Source organism: Coregonus lavaretus (assembly GCF_964263955.1).
Source record: "Coregonus lavaretus genome assembly, chromosome: 14".
NCBI classification, from domain to species: domain Eukaryota; kingdom Metazoa; phylum Chordata; class Actinopteri; order Salmoniformes; family Salmonidae; genus Coregonus; species Coregonus lavaretus.
The window spans coordinates 1,638,075-1,645,123 of record NC_140001.1 but is presented as its reverse complement, the minus strand read 5'-3'; positions in this window follow the sequence as shown (position 1 = coordinate 1,645,123).

The window sequence follows — 7,049 nt, the reverse complement described above, 5'->3', positions numbered from 1 at the left end:
GAATGAGCCAATTGGAAGCTGGGGATCTTCACTGACCACTGAGAGTCAGGACACCCATTGAACGTCCCATCCGAAAGACGGCGCCCTACACAGGGCAATGTCCCCAATCACTGCCCTGGGGCAATGTCCCCAATCACTGCCCTGGGGCAATGTCCCCAATCACTGCCCTGGGGCAATGTCCCCAATCACTGCCCTGGGGCAATGTCCCCAATCACTGCCCTGGGGCAATGTCCCCAATCACTGCCCTGGGGCAATGTCCCCAATCACTGCCCTGGGGCAATGTCCCCAATCACTGCCCTGGGGCAATGTCCCCAATCACTGCCCTGGGGCAATGTCCCCAATCACTGCCCTGGGGCAATGTCCCCAATCACTGCCCTGGGGCAATGTCCCCAATCACTGCCCTGGGGCAATGTCCCCAATCACTGCCCTGGGGCAATGTCCCCAATCACTGCCCTGGGATAGTTTTTTTTTTTTTGACCAGATGAAAGAGTGCCTCCTACTGGCCCTCCAACACCACTTCCATCAGCATCTGGTCTCCCATCCAGGGACCTCCTACTGGCCCTCCAACACCACTTCCAGCAGCATCTGGTCTCCCATCCAGGGACCTCCTACTGGCCCTCCAACACCACTTCCAGCAGCATCTGGTCTCCCATCCAGGGACCTCCTACTGGCCCTCCAACACCACTTCCATCAGCATCTGGTCTCCCATCCAGGGACCTCCTACTGGCCCTCCAACACCACTTCCAGCAGCATCTGGTCTCCCATCCAGGGACCAACCAGGACCAACCCTGCTTAGCTTCAGAGGCAAGCCAGCAGTGGGATGCAGGGTGGTGTGCTGCTGGGGTAGAGAGAGATGCAGAGTGGTATGCTGCTGGGGAGAGATACAGTTGAAGTCGGAAGTTTACATACACCTTAAGCCAAATACATTTAAACTCAGTTTTTCACAATTCCTGACATTTAATCCTAGTAAAAGGTCAGTTAGGATCACAACTTTATTTTAAGAATGTGAAATGTCAGAATAATAGTAGAGAGAATGATTTATTTCAGCTTTTATTTCTTTCATCACATTCCCAGTGGGTCAGAAGTTTACATACACTCAATTAGTATTTGGTAGCATTGCCTTTAAATTGTTTAACTTGGGTCAAACGTTTCGGGTAGCCTTCCACAAGCTTCCCACCATAAATTGGATGAATTTTGGCCCATTCCTCCTGACAGAGCTGGTGTAACTGAGTCAGGTTTGTAGGCCTCCTTGCTCGTACACGCTTTTTCAGTTCTGCCCACACATTTTCTATAGGATTGAGGTCAGGGCTTTGTGATGGCCACTCCAATACCTTGACTTTGTTGTCCTTAAGCCATTTTGCCACAACTTTGGAAGTATGCTTGGGGTCATTGTCCATTTGGAAGACCCATTTGAGACCAAGCTTTAACTTCCTGACTGATGTCTTGAAATGTTGCTTCAATATATCCACATAATTTTCCTTCCTCATGATGCCATCTATTTTGTGAAGTGCACCAGTCCCTCCTGCAGCAAAGCACCCCCACAGCATGATGCTGCCACCCCCGTGCGTCACGGTTGGGATGGTGTTCTTCAGCTTGCAAGCTAACCCCTTTTTCCTCCAAACATAACGATGGTCATTATGGCCAAACAGTTCTATTTTTGTTTCATCAGACCAGAGGACATTTCTCCAAAAAGTACGTTCTTTGTCCCCATGTGCAGTTGCAAACCGAAGTCTGGGTTTTTTATGGCAGTTTTGGAGCAGTGGCTTCTTCCTTGCTGAGCGACCTTTCAGGTTATGTCGATATAGGACTCGTTTTACTGTGGATATAGATACTTTTGTACCTGTTTCCTCCAGCATCTTCACAAGGTCCTTTGCTGTTGTTCTGGGATTGATTTGCACTTTTTGCACCAAGGTACGCTCATCTCTAGGAGACAGAACGTGTCTCCTTCCTGAGCGGTATGACAGCTGTGTGGTCCCATGGTGTTTATACTTGCGTACTATTGATTGTACAGATGAACGTGGTACCTTCAGGCGTTTGGAAATTGCTCCCAAGGAGGAACCAGACTTGTGGAGGTCTACAATTTTTTTTGTGAGGTCTTGGCTGATTTCTTTTGATTTTCCCATGATGTCAAGCAAAGAGGCACTGAGTGTGAAGGTAGGCCTTGAAATGCATCCACAGGTACACCTCCAATTGACTCAAATTATGTCAATTAGCCTATCAGAAGCTTCTAAAGCAGGGGTGTCAAACTCATTTTAGCTCAGGGGCCACATGGAGGAAAATCTATTCCCAAGTGGGCCGGACCGGTAAAATCATGGTATATATAACTTAAAAACAACAACTTCAGATTGTTTTCTTTGTTTTAATACGATCAACATACAACATAAAGCTGGAGCCTGAGGACGGTGTGTCCAAAATAGTACAAGCACAACATCACTATTAATCATAAAACACGTCAAGTTTATTTGAAAATTCTAAAGAAAAAGAACACACAAACACACAATGCCTCAGTGATTCACAGAACTGTTTCACAGATCACATAACTATATCAGAGGGTCATTTCTCAGGCAGAAATATAGATACAAATAATGAAATCCTGTTCCCCAAACAAGTGCAAGAACCACAGAGTCAAGAATAGGTTAAATATACAAATAAAATAAAAACAATTAAAAACAATAGCACATCAACATAAAAACATATAAACATAAAGCTGGAGCCTGAGGACAGTGTGTCCAAAAGCACAACATCACTATTAATCATAAAACACCTCAAGCTATTTGAAATTCTGAGGACAAACAACACACAAACACACACACAGAAGTATATCACAGATCACAGAACTATATCAGGGTGTCTCATGCAGCACTTTAAGTGGGGTTGCATAGTTTATTTGACTCCTGATACCTGGCATCTTTTAGCTTTCACCAGCGCATCAATATCAGGCGTCACATCCTGAGTGGCAGCCAACTTCAGGATGTGATTCAAGTGCTTGTGCGTGAGCCTTGAGCGCAGCTTTGTTTTATTCATGACGTTATCCATCTTTAATGACTTGCAACACAAAGCCTCCTGGTGCAAAATACAGTGAAAAGTCCAAAAATCACGTCCTCCATTTGCAGATTGCACTTTCTCTCTGAACTTTGTCACAACGCCTGCTTTTTTCCCGATAATTGAGGGCGCACCATCTGTAGCCAGGCTGACAGCGCGGGACCAGTCCACTCCGACCCTGTCCAGCGCGCCGACGAGTGCAATGAAAATATCAGCTGCTGTCGTTGTATCTGTCATCGGCACCAACTCCAAGAACTCCTCGGTGACGGTCAATGTGTCATCAACTCCGCGGATGAAAATGGCCAGTTGTGCAACATCTGTAATGTCCGTGCTTTCATCAATTGCAACCGAAAACGCAATAAATGACTTTACTTTTTGCTTCAACTGGCTGTCCAAATCCACTGAAAGATCGGAAATCCTGTCTGCAACTGTGTTTCTTGTCAGGCTGATATTTGCAAAAGCCTGGTGCTTTTCAGGGCACACAATCTCCGCTGCCTTCATCATGCATGTTTTTACAAATTCACCCTCACTAAATGGTTTTGAAGCCACTGCGATTTCATTAGCAATGAGGTAGCTAGCTTTCACTGCAGCGTCACTGATGTCTTGGCTGTGAGTAAACACAGACTGCTGTTTCTTCAGACCCACCAACAGTTCATTCACCTTCTCTCATCTCCGCTGTCCTTGAAAGTTGTCATATTTGTCGGCATGAAGACTCACATAGTGGCGACGAAGGTTATATTCTTTCAGCACTGCAACATGCTGTGAACACACCAAACATACAGCTTTCCCATTCAATTCCGTGAATAAATAGAAGGATGACAATTTTTCTTGGAACACTCTGCGTCCACTTTTCTCTTTTTTGACAGAGACATATTGGGGCAATGAGGGTGCCAAAGCACATAATGTTAAAAGTAGAAGCCGTAATAAATATCGCGGGCAAAACAAAGTAGCTCATCCGGACTGGCTGCACTTGCTTGACCTATTTGCTCTGCCCCGGTATAAACAGTTTGCTTGCTTAACACAATTGCTATTGCGCCATCCAGTGGACACAATTGGAACAGCAGTTTCTTTTATTGAAAAATTGCAGCTCATTTTTATACTTTACAAAATCATCTCGCGGGCCGGATTAAACCCGTTTGCGGGCCTGATCCGGCCCGCGGGCCGGACGTTTGACACCCCTGTTCTAAAGCCATGCCATCATTTTCTGGAATTTTCCAAGCTGTTTAAGGCACAGTCAACTTAGTGTATGTAAACTTCTGACCCACTGGAATTGTGATACAGTGAATTATGAGTGAAATAATCTGTCTGTAAACAATTGTTGGAAAATTACTTGTGTCATGAACAAAGTAGATGTCCTAACCGACTAGCCAAAACTATAGATTGTTAACAAGACATTTGTTGAGTGGTTGAAAAACAAGTTTTAATGACTCCAACCTAAGTGTATCTAAACTTCCGACTTCAACTGTATATTCCCAGTGATGTGAAGATCCATAGATTAAGGCCAAATGAATTTAAAATCTTTGAAATTGTTGCATGTTGCGTTTATATTTTTGTTCAGTAGGTAACTAAATAAAATGGCTACCCAGACTATCTACCCTTTATGTGTTTTGTTATTTTATTTTTGAATTTTGCACATTCACAGGGTCGTACACACTCACTCCAACACGCACACACACAAACACTCACTCCGACACGCACACACACAAACACTCACTCCAACACGCACACACACAAACACTCACTCCAACACGCACACACACAAACACTCACTCCAACACGCACACACACTCACTCCAACACGCACACGCACACACACTCACTCCAACACGCACACACACAAACACTCACTCCAACACGCACACACACAAACACTCACTCCAACACGCACACACACAAACACTCACTCCAACACGCACACACACTCACTCCAACACGCACACACACAAACACTCACTCCAACACGCACACACATACACACTCACTCCAACACGCACACACACAAACACTCACTCCAACACGCACACACACAAACACTCACTCCAACACGCACACACACAAACACTCACTCCAACACGCACACACACAAACACTCACTCCAACACGCACACACACAAACACTCACTCCAACACGCACACACACAAACACTCACTCCAACACGCACACACACTCACTCCAACACGCACACACACTCACTCCAACACGCACACGCACAAACACTCACTCCAACACGCACACACACAAACACTCACTCCAACACGCACACACACAAACACTCACTCCAACACGCACACACACAAACACTCACTCCAGCACGCACACACACAAACACTCACTCCAACACGCACACACACTCACTCCAACACGCACACACACAAACACTCACTCCAACACGCACACACACACACACTCACTCCAACACGCACACACACACACACTCACTCCAACACGCACACACACAAACACTCACTCCAACACGCACACACACAAACACTCACTCCAACACGCACATACACAAACACTCACTCCAACACGCACACACACTCACTCCAACACGCACACGCACACACACTCACTCCAACACGCACACACACAAACACTCACTCCAACACGCACACACACAAACACTCACTCCAACACGCACACACACAAACACTCACTCCAACACGCACACACACACACACTCACTCCAACACGCACACACACAAACACTCACTCCAACACGCACACACACAAACACTCACTCCAACACGCACACACACAAACACTCACTCCAACACGCACACACACAAACACTCACTCCAACACGCACACACACACACACTCACTCCAACACGCACACACACACACACTCACTCCAACACGCACACACACAAACACTCACTCCAACACGCACACACACAAACACTCACTCCAACACGCACACACACAAACACTCACTCCAACACGCACACACACTCACTCCAACACGCACACGCACACACACTCACTCCAACACGCACACACACAAACACTCACTCCAACACGCACACACACAAACACTCACTCCAACACGCACACACACAAACACTCACTCCAACACGCACACACACAAACACTCACTCCAACACGCACACACACAAACACTCACTCCAACACGCACACACACAAACACTCACTCCAACACGCACACACACAAACACTCACTCCAACACGCACACACACAAACACTCACTCCAACACGCATACACACAAACACTCACTCCAACACGCACACACACTCACTCCAACACGCACACACACAAACACTCACTCCAACACGCACACACACAAACACTCACTCCAACACGCACACACACAAACACTCACTCCAACACGCACACACACTCACTCCAACACGCACACACACTCACTCCAACACGCACACACACAAACACTCACTCCAACACGCACACACAAACACTCACTCCAACACGCACACACACAAACACTCACTCCAACACGCACACACACTCACTCCAACACGCACACACACAAACACTCACTCCAACACGCACACACACACACTCACTCCAACACGCACACACACAAACACTCACTCCAACACGCACACACACAAACACTCACTCCAACACGCACACACACAAACACTCACTCCAACACGCACACACACACACACTCACTCCAACACGCACACACACACACACTCACTCCAACACGCACACACACAAACACTCACTCCAACACGCACACACACAAACACTCACTCCAACACGCACACACACAAACACTCACTCCAACACGCACACACACTCACTCCAACACGCACACGCACACACACTCACTCCAACACGCACACACACAAACACTCACTCCAACACGCACACACACAAACACTCACTCCAACACGCACACACACAAACACTCACTCCAACACGCACACACACAAACACTCACTCCAACACGCACACACACAAACACTCACTCCAACACGCACACACACAAACACTCACTCCAACACGCACACACA